Below are 21,342 nucleotides of genomic sequence, written 5' to 3'. Positions count from 1 at the left end.
CAGTATTCCACAAGTTTCTTCGCACTTCAGACCCAAACACAATAATGCTTACACATTAATACTTCACAGCAGAAAAAGACGCCGCCCATGGCCATTACGAAATCCATAACGGAAGAGCCATATTTTCTTATTGACTACGTTTTAATTGGCAAAATTTCTATTAGAATGAATTAAAAACAATATTCTAGAACCTTTAGCCGCCATAGCGTTGTAATCGAGAAAGAATAATGTACGCAATATATTTAGATTCTTGTTAATTTGCGCATTATTTATCCGATTGGTAAATGGAAATTAGATGAAAAATTCAAACTTCAGTCTGAAAATGTGTGTTGATTTAGGCTTTTTTTGAAACTGTATTCAATTAAGTATTAACTTATTCATTTGACACTATTATCTCCAATATATTATATTCGTGCAAAATCAACAAAGGGTTTAATAGGATCTCTACAGTTTTGTAGTTATATTTTACTAAATCGGATTAAAGAACAGTAAAAAATCATAAATTTTGTAGATTTTTCAATCAGTAAATGATTATAAAATCCTATTTTTAATCAAAAAAATTTAAATTCAAATTTATTTACTCATTATTTAAAATGTTAGTATTACATAAAAATATTTAATTATTGAGATTTTCAGGCACAGTAATATTTTTATAAGTAGCTTATACATCTATTAATTGTAGTTACAAGGTTTTTCAGGGAAAAAAAAAATAACTACTCATATGAACACATGAATATAGCTTTGAAAACTTTCTTGGATTTGTATGCTTTTAACTGTCGTAATGTCAGTTCATATTGTCAAGTAAAAGGTGATACGAGTGAAATGACTCAAGACACAACGACGTTTGTTCGAATACTCATGAGGATTCAAGCCTTATTTGACGTTACGTGTAGTTTAAAATATAATAATATAATATTGACACACTCGTACACAAATTATCTTGGCCCAAGCTAGGCATAGCCTGTACTATGGGTACAAGACAACGAAATATTTAATACAATAAACTTACTTAAACACATATAAACATCCATGACTCGGAAACAAACATATTCCATATTATTCATCGTATAAATGATTGCAGCTACGGGGTTTCCAACCCGGGACTCTAGCTTAGTAGTCAGGGTCACTTACCATTCGGCTATATTGGTCGTCAAAATCAAATAACTTATCTATAAAATGCTTCAACTTAACATACTATGTACATGTCGACTCAACGCTACACACTACTCACAATTCATAACACTCTCACATATTCAGAAAACTACTATTCTTGCACCCTATACGCACATCTATGTTTTTATAAACAAGCCGAAACACTTCAAAAGCAATAAATTTTATTGTAGCCCGAGCCCGTTGACCTTGGCGTCGATAACCCGCGGCGGCTTAAGACTGCCATGGGCGCCACGCGCTTTGTGGCAGCTTAGCCACTGACGGGTTAATAATGATGTATCACAAGCGCACATTATTCAGGACTTCTTCATTTTTTTATAGAATTACCATAATAGTAATAATAGTTATTATATAGTACTTATTATTTCATTATAATTTTACCTGTCAACTTTGTAAAAGGCAATACATGTATAATCAAAATCAAATCAAAATCACTTTATTCATGTAGGTCACGGAAATGACACTTATGAATGTCAAAAATAGTAGATTTTACGAGTGCACAAACGAACCATTTTTTATTTACGAGACTTTTAGCCTCGGATAAAAAATGGTTCGTTGGCTGATCGTAATTTCGGGGTAAATATTATAAAATAACAAATTCTATCTCTGAACTTTTTATTGTGTTTGGCTGTATGGCTCATTTTCTTTGCCTTAATATAGATACATTTATGAGTAGATCCTTTTGTGCACTTGTGCACAAAAATCGATTTTGTGCAGCCCATATCGTTCACAAATAAGCAATTTCAGAGCATGAGAAGTGAAAAAATATTTTTTCTTATTGAATCTACCACTACTTCGTCTTTGCCAACTCACTGTCACTTTTTTAAATCAAGATTTATATTTTCATCGTTTGAAATCATTTCAATTACATTTTATCTGTAGCTAACGTGTATTATTCCTTACCTAGTGCTCGGTGGCCATATCTCTTCTTCGTGTCTTTGTTGTTGTGTTATATATATATATATATATATATATATATATAATATATATATAATGTTAATCACGAGAACACACGAGTGAAAACACTGCTTGCTTGATACTCGATATTCACATACTCGTTCATGGATTATCTACGCACGCTACATGCCTTACAATTATCTTTAGTCGCAAATCCATGCAAAAAAAATTATCAACATATCCTTTCTAAACACTAATGCTTTTGGTGTTAAGTATAACTAACAATAAGTGATAGAATATGTTCCCAAAGTAATTGTTTTCTAATTAAATCACGACTCGAACTAAATTGATGCCGTAACGAATGCTTTTCTCCATTTTACCTTTCCTATAATAAATTACAAAATGCGTCGCCGCAAAATAGAACTATGGGAACTCCACAAGAATATAATTTGTAGGAGTAGGTTAGTAAATCATGTAACAAAACGAATAAAGTTGATTTTCGTAGACAGCGCTACAATGAGATACATTGCGGTGGTAGGGTTTAAATTAATTACATTGCGAGGCACGGCCACTACCGGAGTGGAGCAGGCACATCCCCCCGCCTTGCCTCGCCTCGTCCCCCGCCACCACCTTCCGTTGACAGTTGAATTTACACAATTGTTCGTACACAAGTATTGTGCCCACTCTGCCCAAAATGATAAAATGATTAAACTTTCACGTCAAAGTTACAAGTTACTTTGTATAACATAAAGATGAGATGCGAATTTCAAGTTTCTATTTACATGTTTCTCGACTCTTTAATATTATAATTTAGGCAGTAGGCACACAATATACATACCTCGTTATATTGTTTTTAATTTATTCACACCAGTGGGATACCTTTTTGCACAGGATTCAACGAGATATGTTGGACCACAGAGGGGCCATGTTCTACCGTGAAGCAGTAATGTGAAACGATTATTCTGTTTCGCTGTAGCTAATGAAAATAGGGGGCTAATAGACTTAAAATTTCAACCAAGATTCCTATATATAATTGGCAGGGCTCATCACCCACCATAAGGTGGAGTCTTCCTGGTCTTGTCACTTTTAAAACCTTTTAAATAGCCTTCGATAAACCAGATAAAACGCCAACTGCATCCCTAGACTCTTCCCAGTTTCAAGCAACTCACCAGCTTCGCTTGTTGAATGCCCTTCTATTCAAGCAACTTTAGGATGTAGTTAATGACTCACAAAAATGATGGAACAATTGATTTTGCATTATCTTTTCCAAAAAAAAATAATTAAGGTTTCATAAATATAAGTCTGGTATGGTTAGTGTAAAGATTGTTTTACCGGATTTATAGAGTGGAAGTATTTTACTATGTTTTTTATAATATTATGAGCAAACGAGCAAGAGGCTCACTTGATGGATTGTGGTGAACCAATCGCCCATGACCAGGGATCAAGAGATACATTTTCAGCCTATAATATGGTATGAATGCCCTTTTTTTTGAAGGGCCCTGAGTCGTATCGGTTCGGTCTGCTACTCGTTGTATGCGGTTTAATGGAAGAATCTGGTACTAGTGAGCGCCCGCCAAGAGGTGAAAACAGTACTAAATTTGAGACAAATTCTGCGCCTTACATTGTTGCGGGCGGTGGATTGTACCATAATAGTGTGTACTGTCTCGTCAGAGGCCAGTAATGCCTTTTCTTCCAAGTGAACACGGAACTGAACGTCACTATATATTGACCCCGAGTATGACAACACAGTCAGAGGAGTAAATTTTTGATAAAGTTAAGAATATCATCATAGTGATCACACTATGTATGTAGTGAAGGAATTTATTACATAAAATTGCTGATACAGCAATTTCATGTAATACATATGCCCAAAGTTTGCTTTTATATGAATTTATTTGCATTTACCATCACTTCGAAAAAGGTTGAGTGTTAATGAGAAGAAGTAGCTAGAAACTCAATGCTACTCTTTTAAATCAACAATCACGTTCATTGTTGAACAACTAGTTTACTTTACAATATATGTAAAGTAATGCCTTATACCAATAAGTAAAATAAAAATATAAATAAGTGAAAACACAAAAGTTAATGAGTACAGTAGATGCATCAATCCATACACACTGTAAGTAAATAAAGGTATTATGCGAGCATTTTATTTTCGATTATAATAAATATAAAAACTATAATTATAGAAATACACATAAGATCCAGAAACATTATAAAATGAATAATCGTAATCACATAATTTTTTTTTATCCTTCCATAAAGGCAGAGATTTCTGATGATAGACCTAACTTCAAGTGACAATCGGTCAGTTATCAAACCTATATCCAACATTATAACTTTTTTTAAATAAAATTCAGGGTTTTTATTTGCGGCAAGTGGTTCGTTAGCTGTTTCGCGTGCTAACAGCTAAAACACGTAACACGTTCTGACTTTACAATTAAATTGGACCAATACTTTTATAAAAATGTTATGCAGTCAAACTAATATTTTAGAGAGTAAAATATGAATTCATGTTAGTGACGTCTGTTACAATACATATAGAAAAATTTAGATAAAATATGTTGCATTGCGGTGAAGAGGAGGACGAAATAACGTAAGGGTCACCTGATGTTAAATGATCACCGCACACATTCGCTCGCAATGAAACAAACAGAAATAACAGGTTGTGATGACACCCATTAACCTTTTCGTTCCAGGAAACACTGATCGCGCGATGTGCCTTACATCGGTGTGATTTTGGCGCTCGCGCAGCGTTCTGTCGATGCGTTTTATTGTACGTGTTTTAAAAGATTGCTTATAATCAGGATGATTTGAGTGAATGTATCTGAAAGCTATTGAGACAAGCTAAAAGACCATGCAAAATAAACCATCTCATAAACATAATTATGCTCAGAACTATGTGAGGGAATAGTGTGCCGTACGGCACTCTCGGTTTTGGTATATCTGAAAAACCTAGTGCCCTGCCTATGACAATGCAGTACCGCTCAGGATTATTGAAAAACTCAAAAATTATGATCGGCACTACGACTGTGCTCGTTACCTTGAAACATAAGTTATCAAGTCCCATTTGACCAGTACTTTCACTAGCTACGGCGCCCTTCAGACCGAAACACAGTAATGCATACACATTACTGTCACCCATAACCATCCGGTGCAAAGGAGCCTCCTACTGTATTCAGTGCATTCCGGTATTTAGTGGCAGAAGGCAGTACAAATATGTATTTTGATCAACACAGAAGTGAAAAATGATGCAGAATTCTTTTCCATTCCAGATAATGTGATTAGGTTAAGTGTGCACTATTTTTCTATCAGTTCAACCTGCTATTTCTCTACAAGTGGTTGATATACATATATTGCAGCATTAGAAGATCACATTCAACAAGGAAAACTCATCTCCGGCGTGATCCAATTCTGATAGGAATATTGGTTGTATACACAGAGAGAAGGTAATATAATATTTACACACATTTCACACAAATTATCTTACCCAAAACTAGACATAGCCCATACTATGGATTCTATACAATATTTAATGCGATAAACATAATATATAAATACTTATAAACATACCAACATTTTGAAACAAACATATTATAGAGTGTGGCACTATAATGGCTCCATTGCACAGGATGCCGGCTAGATTATGGGTACCACAACGGCGCCTATTTCAGCCGTCTCGGCCCGTATTTTCATAAAAAAAGGGCGACATTAAATCAACACACAAGTAGAGCTATCTAACCGTAATCGAAACAAAATAATTCTAAAATTTAAAATACCAAATAATGTAAATTTCGAAATTTTCAAACAAACAAAAGTATATACTCGTATATATACATATATTATTAAGAAATCAAAATTTTAATCAACCTTACGTGGTCGCAAAAGACAGCACGAAGGTGGCAGTGCCTACACTAGCACTTGGCTACCAGATTTCTTACAGGATGTACCGAAATGATATTATGGAAAATTGAATTATTTAGGTGAATGATGCATAATTTCTTTTAGAATGTTTTATGATTACGGTTAAGTACTACCCGTCGGTTTATTTAATGTCATCCTTGTAGCAACATGCTGTATAACTATACTATATTATGTTATTAATGTTTGCACCTACTAGAGATATTACAGCTTAATTTTTTTGTTGTAATAGTGTTGAGCTGTAGGTACCTATAGAAATACACTAAATATTTTGTAATATTTTTATAATGGTGTTTTTCAGTGATCAATAATTACTTAGTATAAAAACTATGCGAAGAAAGAGTGACAATAAATAAAAAAATTCGCCAGTGGGAGGCTCCTTTGCACCGGATGCCGGCTAGATTGTGGGTAGCACAACGGCGCTTATTTCTACCGTGAAGCAGTAATGTGTACGCTTAATTGTGTTTCGGTCTGAAGGGCGCCATAGCTAGTGGGCAAATGAGACTTGACTGCTTATGTCTCAAGGTGATGAGCGCAGTTGTAGTGCCGCTCAGAATTTTTGGGTTTTTCATTTATACTGAGCGGCACTGCATTGTAATGGGCAGGGTGTATCAATTACCATCAACTGAACGTATTGTTCGTCTCATCCCTTAAATAATTTACCAATATAAGACTGTAATGTTCATCAAAATCTGATATTAAGGAGATAGCTTGGTGACCAACAGTTTATAAAGTTTATCGAATTCTCGGGACCTGTGATATTGTTTCGATCAGTTCTCCCCTCTAGCCGCACCCCCTCACCGCCCCTTTCACAACGCCCGGGGTCTAGAGTTCGGACGAAGTAATTAAAACATTTATAAAAGTCCACTGTTCAAAGGACCATCAGTGTCTATTATTATTCTTCGGCTGATGTTTCTAAAGCTATATTGTAACGATAATGACAATCGGAGATGTAAACGTAAATACTTGCTATTTTTTTAAGAATTTCCATTGAATATTTTGATGTTTAGTTATTGTTGTCGAGACGGTTTTTCAATCAATCATAATCGAGAGAGTATTTTAAGAAATGTTTTAGTATAGTGTTCAATTCATTGTGAGTTGATATAAAAGACAAAAGACGGCTAGAAATCTAGATGTGCTCTTGCGTGATTGGCACATTTTACACGCTTTTTATTAGCTTCAACAGTATGTATGTTTGTTTGTAACTGACTCATTTGGGCGCCACTTTAAACGCCCAGATTTGGTTCAAACTTCGTAGATTTATCGAGAACCGTGGACAATACATTGAATTGATAACATAATTCCATTTTTCAATTTGCAAGATAGGTTTTTTGTTAATTTATATAATTTTATCATCTATCGTCGATAAGGCAGGAGTTGATGTTTATTTTAAATTGCGACCATTGTCTTTTCGACTAAAGCGTGTTTTAAGTTTTTTAATCTATTTTTATTTAATTTTATTGACGTTATGCTTATCATTAATAGCTATGTGTGATGGCTGTAACTAATAAACTACGGTATGCTGTAACTTTAATAATTTATTAAAATAAAATTTCTGAGTGCTTCACAAATTGTGTAGCTGATACGTAACAACACAAATAAAATTTGAAAAACAAAATTTTATGCCGATACGTCACTCGAACGGTTAGCTCAGTTGGGCAAGCACTGGCAAGGAAATCAGGGGTGGTGGGTTCGATTCCCGCATCGTTCATATAAAATTTGTTTATCAAATTTTATTTGTGTATTAATCCTGGAAGTGAGGGTTATCACTTTAAAATGTAACAAATTGAAATGTAACAAATGTGATAATTAGTGGCGGTGTTCTAATTTTATAAAATAGTATAAATGATAAACATATATAAATAAAATACATTAATGATATACAGTTTATTTTGTTATGAATATATTAAGGTGACGCACTACTGTAATAAAAAAAGCAATCTCACATAGGGGATTACTTCCTTGTCTGCCTGTCAATATCGTTTTTCTCAGGAGCATAAACATAGGTCAAATAAACAGATACGCCCTTTAAGCGTTGTATTTTAACACACAGGCAAATCATGATATTGGGTGTATAATATTGTACCTACCTCAGGGAAAATATGTTGCATAAGTAAAATACTTACTATATAAAAAAACATAAGTTTAGTTAAAAACTTAGCGTTGGTTTTGGTTGGGTTGGTGATATGTATGATTGTTGTCGCCCCTCCTGCACCCCGGCCGGTGACAATCGCCATTCATTACTTATTAGTCATAAAGTCATAAGTGATTCAGTAATAAACGATCCGTTCGACTGAGTTGTTGTTTTATTCCGCCTTAAACAGATCAGCTCAGAGGGCAATGGAGAGGGCTATACTCGGAGTTTCCCTGCGAGATCGAATCAGAAATGAGGAGATCCGTAGGAGAACCAAAGTAACCGACATAGTCCAAACGATTGCAAAACTGAAGTGGCATTTCAGTTCAGTTTCAAGTTCAGTTGGTAAAAACTTTTGTAATAAAATCGGACATCGGGAGTAAAATAAACATTTTGGAGGATAGGTAGACATAGCATTTATATAGAAATAAGTTGCCGAAGCAAGAAAAAAAAATTTACATTACTGATAAATAAATTATGTGTCTATTTTATTTGCCTGCAAATATTATTTATAATACGTACGAAAAGCGGTCACATAAAGGTGCAAATATATTAATGTAATATCTATGAATATCGCAAACTTCATTCGAAGTTTGGATTCGCTATAAATTATCTTTTTTCAGATGAATTGCTCCCAAATTAGTTGTCACAGAAAACCGATAAAAATATCCCGTTAACATGTTTACTGGGTCGACGTAAGATCGGCAATAAGTCAAAACTTAGTTGTTCGACATGAGCGGTGTAGAAATCGGCACATTTCCTTAAGTGTCCCAGCAAACTTTATAGGTATGAACTTCGCTAGTAGAGATAAGTTTCTATAACCGCCTTTTATAGTTATATGCTTCGATTATAGTTCTTCTTTTAATATTATCTTCTCCGTGCTTATATTCACTATAGAATTACTTTGCTAATATATAACAATTTGTTTTTTTTTATGGCGGTTGAGGACAAACGAGCGTACGGTTCACCTGTGTTAAGTGATTCCCACCGCCTAAAATTGTACTGAAATTTTACCGCCTGGCCTTTAAAAAATGTGTTTTCGCTTTCTTTGAATGTACAAATGTCGTATGGTCCTTTTAACAACGCATAAGGAAGCTGCTTCCATAGTTTGTTTGTACATAAAAGAAATACAGACATCCAGATGATATCCTGATACATTTCTGATGGTGATAAATGCGATAGAAGACACACAATCAAGCGTCGTTTCTAGGCAGCGAAAGATGATCTTACCATTCGCAGCGCACTGGATATCTACATGTACATTTTGAGCAGGTCTGTGTTGCACACTGTTAAGTGGTTTAAGCTAATACAAGAGTGCGAAACTGCGTTTTGTAGAGCGCTATAATATAGGCTTGAAGTATTCCATGATCTTTTTATTACTCCCAGTTTTTGGAAGTCAACTTGGATTTTCTTTTCAGATAACCGCAAAACCAACAATCCTTCGAGATTTTGAGATCCAGTAAGCCGATACAACTCATGTGATTAAGAGGGTGTTGTCAAAATGCGGTGATACGACATTTGGGGGCTTTTGAGGTACTATGCAACTCAAAAAACTCAAACCTCGAGTCTTCTGGTGGATTGCACAAGTTTGAATATGTGAATTTATGTTATATTGTTCACAAGATATATGTCTATAAAGTTTAAATTTCTATGATACAAAATAGTTTAATTTGTACAAAAATTTATGGAGGATGCGATGCTCAAATCCGTGCCTCTCGGGTTCCGTCCGAGTGCTCTTACCAACTGAGCCAACCGTCCCAGTGATGCATCGATCGTAAATCTTGGTATATCTTGTTCAACTATCAGGTTCTATTTTGGATATTGATAATTTTTAATGATAGCTCTACACTCATCTATATTCTATATATGATACATATCTCTCTATATATATAAAAGGGAATGTTCCCTAATAACTCCTAAACTATTCAACCGATCTCAATGAAATCTTTTGTAATAGATTCGTTGAAGCTCAAGGAAGGTTTACATATATAGTTTGTTGTGTCACGATCCCACCCACGCATTTACCATATCTCTCGTGCCGTTTATTGACAGAACAACGTCTGTCTAGCTAGTATTCTATAAAAAAATTACTAGAAGCAGCCCTATTGAAGTTGATACAATCTAATTCAAATATTTCGCACTTTTCCAGGTTTTCTTCGGCTATCTAAATAATTCTGTACATTATTTTTAACTATTTATGTTCTTGTATAACGAGTCTCTCTATCTCATTATGAATAGCACTGATAAAATAATGACTGATGAACTTGAATCGTTTCCGAGCACGCGGGGGCGCGGACGGCCGAAATGCGAAGATTTATCGAAAACAATCAGGCGAGGGCTTCCCAGACCGTTCCGCTTGGTAGAAATTTCGAAAAGTTGTTAAAGGACGCTAATGAAGTCAAGGGTTAATTTGTGTTAACTTCTTATGGTTAACAAATCTGTTGTCATGCAAAGTTAGAGCGCCGAGTTGCTATTTTGTAGAAGCATCGAAGTAATAATGAGTTCAACTTAGGGTTAATGGGAAATAAAAAGGCCTTGTTCAATAATGAGAGGATAATGTAACACTAAGCTACAGTAACAGACCAACGCTAACACTTAATTGTTAAAACCTACGCAGATTATTCCGTAGTTACACGTTCCGTGCGAGCCCTCTTTCCAACTGAGCCAAACGATCAAGGAGACGTATCGTTTATAAAATCTTGTATGCTTTGTTCAACTCTCAGGATGTGGCTTCATCTACAGGATCTACTTTACAGTTGATAGCCTACTCAACTCTGCATATTAGGAAATTGACATAAGATGTCGCTCTTGCGAATCTAAACAACTTGTTATGTTTTTAAAGTGATAACCCTCACTTTTGGGATCATCGCGGGTTCCAGTCCCACATCGTTCATAAATTTTGTTTGCAGTTTTATTTATGTTTGTTTTTTATGTTTTTTATTAATCCCAAAAGTGAGGGAAGTGAGGGTTATCTCTTTTAAAACATAACAAATTGTTAACAAAATATAAAAACATAAAAAGAAAATATGGATGATATATAAAACTAGAATACTAACAACAGATTGTACTTGAAATTTTTCAAAAATTTAGTTTGAAAAATCTGTCTATTTATTTTAATACAATTTGTTATATTTTGACTAAAGTGGCAAAACACAAGTCTTAAAATTGTGTTTATATTAATAAATTTCATGATGAACAATAAAAAATCACCATTCATAAAACACACCTTTGAGAAATAATATTAAATATAAGATATTTCTATTTCAACGCACATTTTCAATCCATTTTCCAATAAAAATTTCATACGAAATATTATTCGGGTACGGACGCGGCTTCGTTACTCTTTTGTAGATGAAATATAAATATAGATGTTTGTAACAAGGTTCAGGAAACTGTAGCCTGATGAAGGTCGCAGCAAAGTGAAAGTTATAAACAACCCTTGTTTACATAATTCAAGAACAAGCGAATATAACAAAAGTTGAACGGAAGGATACGACGCTACGTCGTAGGCTGGCGATGGGCTACAATATATTGTAGTACCCATTTTTTATATTTGACAATTGGTAGTAATTTGACGGCACGGGAAAGAGAAGTTTGAAAAGATTTAAGAGAGGCCTACGCTACAGAAGCGACAACTACTTTTAAATTTTAATAAAATTATAGTAATAACCTATTAAATCTAAGCAATTTGTTATGTTTTTAAAGTGCTAACCCGCACTTCTAGGATTAATACACAAATAAAATTTGAATGAACGATGCGGGAGTCGAACCCAGGACCTCTGGCGTTCCGTGCCAGTGCTTTAACCAATGAAGCCACAACCTGAGAGTTGAACAAAGCATACAAGATTTCATGACGATACGTCACTCGCACGGTTAGCTCAGTTGGTTAGAGCACTGGCACGGAATACCAGTATCGTTCGTAAAATTTTCTTTTTCATATCAATCATATCAATTAATTAAAAATCATAATAGTTGAAAAATAAAAGCAATTTTTATTTTATTATTTTATTTTAATTTGAAGATACTATTACGATGAGAATGAGCTTCTAGTGAAGTGTATTCGAACTGTTTTATTCTTTGCCTTAGAGCGTGTTGTATTGAAAATCTGACACGACCAAAAGCTCGAATACTTTCTTTTTGTTTTTTTTTCTTTATGAAAATAAGGGACGAGACGAGTAGGATGTTTAGCTGATGTTAAATAGTACGCCCTACCCATTACAATGCAGTGACACTCAGGATTCTTGAAAAACCGAAAAATTCTGAGCAACATCACAATTGCGCTTGTCACCTTGAGTAATTTCACTAGCTACGGTGCCCTCCAGACCGAAACACAGTAAAGTTTACACATTACTGCTTCATGGCAGAAATAGGCGCCGTTTCTTTACTATGTTTGGTGGTTATACTGACTGGTATTCCCAAAACACTTCCCGTGGTCATAGTTATTATTATAACGAGTACTCACGACATATCCCTACTAATATTATAAATGCGAATGTAAATATGTTTGTTACGCTGTGACGTCTTAGCTACTGAAACGATTTTAATGAAATTTAGTACAGATGTAGACTAGAAATTGGAAAGAACCTTTTATCTCGAATAAGAGGTTTGCAGGGGTTGAAATATAACGCTAAAAAGTATCTAACAGGAGTAGGTACTTTAAGAAGAAAATATTTCTCACATGGGAAACTTTATCAAATCAAACCCACAATATTTTTACTACCCGCAAAAGATGGAAAAACATAATAAAGTAGTTAATAAAATGTATTAAAATAAGCAATTTATAGTTAGCCGCAGCAGTTTGTATGTGTATTATTTGCAAAGTATTCTAAAAAATAAAATTTGCTGCCCAAATGAATTGGAATCGTTAAAATACTACGCGGACAAGGTCTCGGGTAAAAACTAGTATTTTAAATATTTGAAAGCGATATTTCGATCGATGAATGGTGGTCACGGAAGGACAGCGGAGGCGGCGAGAAACTCTTGACAACTTGACACTAATAGTACATCAATATGTCCACATGGCGTCTTATTCACTTCGGTCTTTGATTCCCTAATTCACTCCATACACTATCTATCACACATCCATACATTCGGGTATTTTTATTGTATCTGTATGGCAGAGTAAGATCACTGAATCCATACACTACGTGTCCATACATTCGAGTATTTTTTATTGTATCTGTATGGCAGAGTGAGACCACTGGATTCCATGCTTGCGCAAGTCTAAAACCATCCTCCTTATTAAAATTCTTAGGACGTTTTATAATTTCAATAGTTTCTCTAACAAGCCGTGGGATGTATTGGCGTTCAACAGACATCACTCGTGGGTTGTGCTTGATCCAGTGGTTTCTACTGGCTTTCAGGAAATTTCTTCTTCAGTATCCTATACTATTTTATCAGTAACCCCTTTCGCGTATGGCAGAAATACCAGTAAATCAGGATATAATTGTATTAGTTCTGTAACAGTAAGTGTACTATATGTTTTATTTTTAAAAACATTTTCAAGGACAAGCATTAAAAAAATAGAAAATTATATTTCCTTTCATTATTTGTTGATCAAAGTTTCTTCTCATTGCAATTCTTTGTCTTGACTTAAAAATAATTTTATATTTACTTCGTCAAAATAATATATCAGCTGACGTGGCCATTTATTAACTTATCTCTATATTAAATTGGAAGTTATATAATAATAGTTATATAATCTCTATATTAATTCAAGTAAGTAACTAATCTTTTAAGACTAGGTAAATGTAAGCGAAATGAAGGTTAAGGACCTCAACCTAAGTAAATATGTCAGTAGTAACAATTAAACACGAGCGAATCGTCCCAATCCCAATGCAAATGTTAACATAACCTCAAATATTACGGCTTACTGCAACATGCGAATTACGTGTCACCATATTTCGTGAAATTGCAAGTTATGAAGAGAATAATAATGAAATGTAGTCATAATTTAATTACATATTGTGTCTACTTTAGAATTAATCTTGTATTATATTATACTTACACAAACGAACGAATTTGTATAGAAAATGTTTAATATACAAATAAAATTTGAAAAACAAAATTTTGTGAACGATGCGGGATTCGATCCCACGACCTCCGGCGTTCTGTGCCGGTGCTCTAACCAACTGAGCTAACCGTTCGAGTACCGCCTCGTAATAAAATTCTGTTTGCTTTGTTCAACTCTCAGGTTGTGGCCTCATCTACAGGATTCGCTTTACAGTTGATAACCTGCTCATCCCCAATATTTGCATATTAGGAAATTGACTTGAGATGTCAATCTTGTAAATCTAAACAATATATATTATGTTTTTAAAGTGATAACCCTCACTTCTAGGATTAATACACAAATAAAATTTGAAAAACTAATTTTTTTTTCCCGCATCGTTCATAAAATTTTGTTATTCAAATTTTATTTGTGTATTAATCCTAGAAGTGAGGGTTATCACTTTAAAAACATAACATATTGTTTAAATGTTTAATATTTCTAAGTCTCGTACCGAGTCCCATATATTTTCGCAATTAAGCTGTACTAGAAATGATGCATTAAACAACAATTCAGTATATTATGAAAACAGTTACAAAAGCTCAGCAATTTAATAATGGAATACCTAACATTAGTTTCATAGTTATAACATGCAAATCGCGTGCTCGAGCACGTTGGCTTGCAAAACCCTCCGCTTTTCTAACCTAGCGTTTTGTCTGCCCTGTTCGCCTCGTTATACTGGCTTCCAGAATGTTGCTATACCAGAGATTCAGCTGCATTGCAACTGCATTTATTTACATTGCTGCTAATAAAGCAGCTTTGATTTAAATTACACCAACAAATATTATAAAGTTCGTTTTGGTGAGTTCCAATTCAACCAATTTAACAATTCAGTGTTTCACAATGAGATTCCTACAAAAAGTATGCTAATTTATTCTCAGGAAATCCAAAACTATTATTTGATATTGCTTTTATAATAAAATTGTATTCTATATTAATGTATTTATCCAGTTGAAATAACAACAAGCGACATCAAATATTTTCCACTCAATTTCCGTGACTTCCACATTTATGTTACAAAGGCTTATCTAAAATAAACTTCAGTACAAATGATATTTGAGAGGCTGTATGCAGAATTCAGATCAGTCAAAGAGATAGCGGAAGTAAATTTGAGGAGAGACGGAAATTAAAGTGAGCTCTGAGTTTGAGTTGACTAGACATTTTCTATGAAACATGTTGCAATTGTTTTTCCGCAATAGAATCAAGAATGGTCGGGGATCCAGTACTGTTTAAACTGCGATAAAACGATATAATCGATCACTTCGCACTACGTAAACAAATCTCTGCATTTTATCTATTCCATCGCTTTCATCACGCAAGTGTTGCACATCCATACCATTTACGCATCACATGCCTCAAACTACGTTTTTCTTGTCTCATGTCAACTTACGGCCGCTTTCAATGATCTATCTAACCTTAGTTTAACTTACGGATACATTGCTGTCACCGTTTAATGATTTTTTTAGATTTATTTATTTTTTTTAGATTTATCTATCCATAGTTATGTCCAATATAGTTATAGACCAATGCTATCTGTCAATAGGTTATTAAAGTGAAACTTTTATTACATCGTCTCAAACTTTTTCATCTGTGTGTTGCATGTCGCGTGACGGTCGGGCGGCGCTTTTAGTTCGCCTTTAGTGTTCCAAGCTATTTTGTTTGTTTTTGTGAGTGTTTAGTGTAAATGTTGTTTGTTAGTGTTTAATGTAAATGTTGTTATAAGTTAAATAAATGTTGTTATAAGTTAAATGTCTAGAATGTGAAAAAAATTTTACTTTTACCGTTGTTTCATAAAACCAATCACCAATCCTTTTTTGAAATGTAAGTAAGCGTAAAAGGATAGATTTGTCTTTGTGTAGTAAGTTAAACCCTAGTTTATAATAATTATAGGTAATTGAAAACAGCCGTTAGTAAAGTAATAGATTCGTAGATAAGTCATTAATTCAAAAATGCAACGATATTTATTTTACCCGTAGGACACAAAGTGCTACTTAGGTATGTCCATAACAAAAAAAAAAGCGAAACTTACATCTAATGAGCAGTTCATGGCTAACTTAATGTCTACTGGGAAAAGAAAACGCAGCGCAACATTAATACAGTTTTATTTACATAGAATTACATACATTATATTTTTTGTAGGTTGCCAATGTAATTGGGCTGAACAATTGTTTGATATCAGTCGCAAAGTGAAAAAAATTATTTTTTTATAGCTGAATTGTATAAAAATACTATTGGCTATAGTTTCATGGCCATTGGGTTTATTGTTTTTTTTTGTTTGCGTAACACATAAAAATTTCGTAGGGTTTTTTTACATAACACATTCATCACGGCTTTTTTTCCGACGGGGTAGGCAGAGACAACAGAACGCGCACTTGCTTATATCCTTACAAGCCTCACCTACATTCAATACTCTTTTCATATTGCTCGCTGGTTCCGGGAGGTTTTTTATAGTTTTTGTAAATTTTATGCGTGTATACTGGACACATGGAGTGGTTTTTTGAAAGCTTGTACTCCTTCTGTATCATGGAACTCGGTCTATACGAAAAATCAGACAAGTACCCATGCTCAGAGCCATGTAAATTTCCTATTGCTTACAAATTTCTATCTAAGGTAAGGTAGGCTGGTGAAACCGAGTATCTTAGTATAATTTAAGGATCACTTTATGAGAAATTTGTTGTCACTAACTAACTAAGAACTTTAAAAAAAAATAGAAGAATATGAAAACAATAATAACTTACAAAAACAATCTGTTGAAAAATGACTTTTTTGATTTATTGTAGACGAAAAAAGGGAAAAGTACTAACAAAATAAATTAATTATAAAATGAAGAACAGAAGAAGGCAAATATGCAAGAAAATCTCTTAGGTATGTGATCATCACTAGTGATGAAATGTAAAACCAAAGATATAGCAGGACCGACCTTGGTAAGCTTTGGATGTTTTTTACTGTAGCCAGGTCGCATTGAACTGGTAATGCTGGCAAAGGATGTTAGTTCAAAAAGTGCAGTGCTGCGTGGTAACATTACTTAGAGCTGTGTAGGTTAGTGTCTATTAAACGTTATGCAGATGAATACTTTTAGTTACATGAATGTCGCGGGAGTGACAATAGTTTTGCCAACACGAATACGAGCACAGCTGTTCAACATTAATATGTTTCCAAACTCTATTGAACTCTTTACAAAAGAACTCCGCGCGAGATATTCCTTAACTTCAACGTAACATTTCACTTGAAAGTCGGATTGTTTATAACTTTGTATTAAGTTATAAGTTTTCAGCTCAGAGCTAGGCAAAAACTCTTCGTCATTTTGTATTCTGGACTTTGACAAGTTTTGACATCTATTTGGTGAGTTTTTATTATAAATATTAAATAGTAGTTGTATATAAAGAAAAAGAGGCTTTTCAATTTGCAGGGACATTTATGTCAGATGTTAAACAATTCATATCAAGAAAATTTTATTTGTGAATAGGTTTTATAAGTACTTAAAGAACATCTTTGGTGAAAACTTCAGGTAAACGTCTTGCCGGCTCTCCCGGCAAGACGACTTTGTCCCTCGTACCAGTGCTAAAAGCGAGCTATTCATCCAGGTGGAAAAAAATTCGTATACGCACCACGCGAAATAAGTAGAACATTGCCACCTGCGATTGTCACCATCAATATTCCGCGGGTGAGAATGACCTACTTTTCTCTCTAGGTGCGTAATATTATTTTCTTATTAGTTTTGATATTTTGACGTTTTGACGTTTTTATGTTATTGTGAATACGATTTCATTTTATTTTTTTTTTTTTTTTTTATAATTGATTATAGGTCGTCCTTGTTAACAATAAATAAATAAATCTATATATATAAAAAAGAGAATGTATATTTGTATGTTCCCTAATAACTCCTATTCGACCGATCTCAATGAAATCTTTTGTAATAGATTCGTTGAAGTTCAAGGAAGGTTTATATATATAATTTATATGGCAAAACAACGTTTGACAGGTCAGCTAGTAATATAAATAAATGACCATGATACTGTTACGAGTGTAAAAATATTAAAATTTATCAAGAACGCGAACATAACTGTGGAACAAAAGATATTTATATATGTATTATGTTTGCCATACTTAAGGACGGAAATGTCAATTAATAATTAAACGTAATAGAATAACAGTTTCCGTTATTATGTCACAAAATTTATAGTAGCCCCGGCTGATACACTAACCATCTAATGACATTTGTATTTTACTCTCTTGCAACACCAGAGAAAGCAAAGAAAAGATAATATAAGTATTTATTATTGTTATGATTTGAATTCTGTTATCTCTGAATAACCACCATATCATACTAGAGTGCCTTACATTAATTAATTTTATACTCTAAAGTATATTAACTAATAATTTTAGTTAGAGATTATTAAACTGTAACTTTAGTTAGTACCTCGTAGTGAGGGAGTTTCAACATGAATGCTCCGTTGCAACTGCAAAGATTGCAAACTGATTTCGTGTTGCTTAGGTGCATAATATATTTTATTAAGAAGTAAATGATAATATCTTTGCAACATAAAATAAGTTATGGTAATGACAAACAGTTGACCTCTTACCTTGTTCAAATAAACTTGTTTGACGTTGTGTAACATAACGACGCGATGGAAATATCCCCGCTGTTTCTAAGCTGAGCCGCAGGAAATTCAGTTTCCGCATATAATGTCGTCCTGCCGCTGTGCTATGTGCAGGATGTTTATAAAATAGGTTATCGTATTACTAAACTTACCAATTTAAGCAATATGGGTTTGTGTCTTCAAAATATTGAATACTTATTCTCAGAATACATATTATATATGATTATAATTTTAGAAAAATAAATAGGTCTTGGTTTCTTATTTAACAGTTAAATACCATACAGTATACTAGGACTCACTGAGCACTTATTTAAGAAATATATTAAGGCTTCTTTGACAACGAAAGTTTTAAGAATCAACAATATTTATAAGCACTACGTGCTCAGTCACATTGTGTCTATGCGGACGAAGTCGCGGGTATCAGCTAGTGTGGAATAAAAATATTCGAATAGGACAAATATTTAAGGTGCTCAACGTCATTATCAAAAATCACCAAATGGTTAACGAGACACACTCATACCAAGTATAACAAAAGTTTGTTCACTCAAAATAATATTGTGTTCTAAATAGAACTTGATAAAATTAAATTAAATCTTATAAAACTCTAATTGAAATTAATCCTTTTTTATTCTCTTTTCTACTATTTTTAAGACCTCAAAAGGAATCGTGTTGTCTACGGCTGCTGTCAACAGTTCGACTTTGTAGGTACCTACTGAGAATCAGTGTTGGAAATGGGGTGACCCTAATCACAATTCCAAAAACGCTAATATAGTCCTATCCACGACATCATATTTTTATTTTGTTAATTTTAATATGTATTTTTTTTTATGGAATAGCAGGACAAACGAGCATACGGGTCACCTGTTGATAAGTGATCACCGCCGCCCACAATATCTTGCAACACCAGAGGAATCACAGGAGCGTTGCCGGCCTTTAAGGGAGATGTACGCGCTTTTTTTGAAGGTACCCATGTCGTATCGTCGCGGAAACACCGCACAAGGAAGTTCATTCCACAGCTTTGTAGTACGTGGAAGAAAGCTCCTTGTAAACCACACTGTGGAGGACCACCACACATCCAGATGGTGGGGATGATATCCTAACTTGTGGCGTGTCGTGCGAAAGTGGAATTCGGCGGCGGGAATCAGGTTAAACAGCTCTTCGGAACACTCCCAGTGATAAATGCGGTAGAAGACACACAATGAAGCGACGTCTCTACACAACGCCAAGTGATTCAGCCGTTCACAGAGCACTGGGTGACAATTCAAGCTGCTCTGCGTTGCACGCGGTCAAATGGATCGAGCTGATACTGGGGTGCGCCAGACCAGAGATGACCGCAATACTCCATGTGAGTCCGGACCTGCGCTTTGTACAGCGCTAGAATGTGGGCCGGCTTGAAGTATTGCCGTGCTCTATTAATGACGCCCAGTTTCTTTGAAGCCAATTTGGCCTTGCCCTCCAGATGTCCACAAAATTGGCAATCGCTCGAGATTTCGAGACACAGTATTCCGATACTAGGCGAGGCTTTTAGGGAGGTGTTGTCGAAGAGCGGTGATACGACAAATGGGGTTTTTTTAGTGGTAAACGCGCCAACTTTAGTCTTCTGGGGGTTAAATTGGACAATGTTCAATTTACCCCATGCACTGGTCGACGATTTCCCGAGAGAGACCTGCATGGCCCGTGTCTACGGCATCACCGGTGCTGTCGTCTGCATAGCAATGAATGTTGGAGGTGTCGAACATATCATTGATATGCAGAAGAAACAGCGTAGGAGATAGCGCACAGCCTTGGGGCACTCCAGCATTCACGGGCTTAGGGTTCGAGCAATGTCCGTCGACAATGACCTGTATGCTACGCCCAGTGAGGAAGCTGGAGGTCCACTTGCACAAGCTCTCGGGAAGCCCAAATGATGGAAGTTTAGAGAGGAGCGCCTGGTGCCATACACGATCAAAGGCCTTCGCTATATCCAGGCTAACTGCCAGGCCTTCCCCCTTGCTTTCAATAGCCGCAGCCCATCTATGTGTTAGGTATACCAGAAGATCACCTGCCGACCGACCATGGCAAAAGCCGTATTGTCGGTCGTTGATCAACTGGTGACCCTCTAGGTATACCAAGAGCTGACGGCTAATTATGCTCTCCATGATTGCCGGATCCGAACTGTCTCCTTTTTTTTTGGATCGGATGGACAAGGGCTGACTTCCATGAGTAAGGGACTACGCCTTTAGAATAAGAGTGCCGGAATAAACGCGTTAGCACCGGCGTCAACTCAGGGGCACACGTCCTAAGCACAATCGGAGAAATGCCATCCGGCCCGCTCGACTTCCTGACGTCCAACGAAAACAGAGCTCGCCTTACAGTTTTCTGTCTGAACTGTACTTTAGGCATAGAGCTCTGACACCGCGGGATGGTCGGCGGTGTTTTTCCGTTGTCGTCAAGAGTCGAGTTGGAGGCAAAAAGAGCGCACAGGAGATCGGCTTTCTCTTTTGCCGTATAGGCCAGGGTGTCATTCCTCATGTGCAACGGTGGCATGGACGGCTGGTTGAAGTTACCAAGAGCAGCTTTCGACAACGACC

The 21,342-nt window shown here is 35.2% G+C and overlaps 1 protein-coding gene and 1 non-coding gene across 3 annotated transcripts in view; both read right to left on the bottom strand.

The window, feature by feature from the left end:
• LOC126975570 (protein sidekick-2-like) overlaps positions 1-21,342 on the bottom strand; it is a 308,905-nt gene that overhangs the window by 262,398 nt on the left and 25,165 nt on the right. The window lies entirely within an intron of this gene.
• Trnas-aga (transfer RNA serine (anticodon AGA)) lies at positions 14,195-14,268 on the bottom strand. The gene has a single exon. It is a non-coding gene; the product is annotated as a tRNA-Ser (tRNA).

Source organism: Leptidea sinapis, chromosome 36 (assembly GCF_905404315.1).
Source record: "Leptidea sinapis chromosome 36, ilLepSina1.1, whole genome shotgun sequence".
NCBI classification, from domain to species: domain Eukaryota; kingdom Metazoa; phylum Arthropoda; class Insecta; order Lepidoptera; family Pieridae; genus Leptidea; species Leptidea sinapis.
The sequence above is the reverse complement of the archived record's forward strand: the minus strand, read 5'-3'. Positions and strand labels throughout refer to the sequence as shown.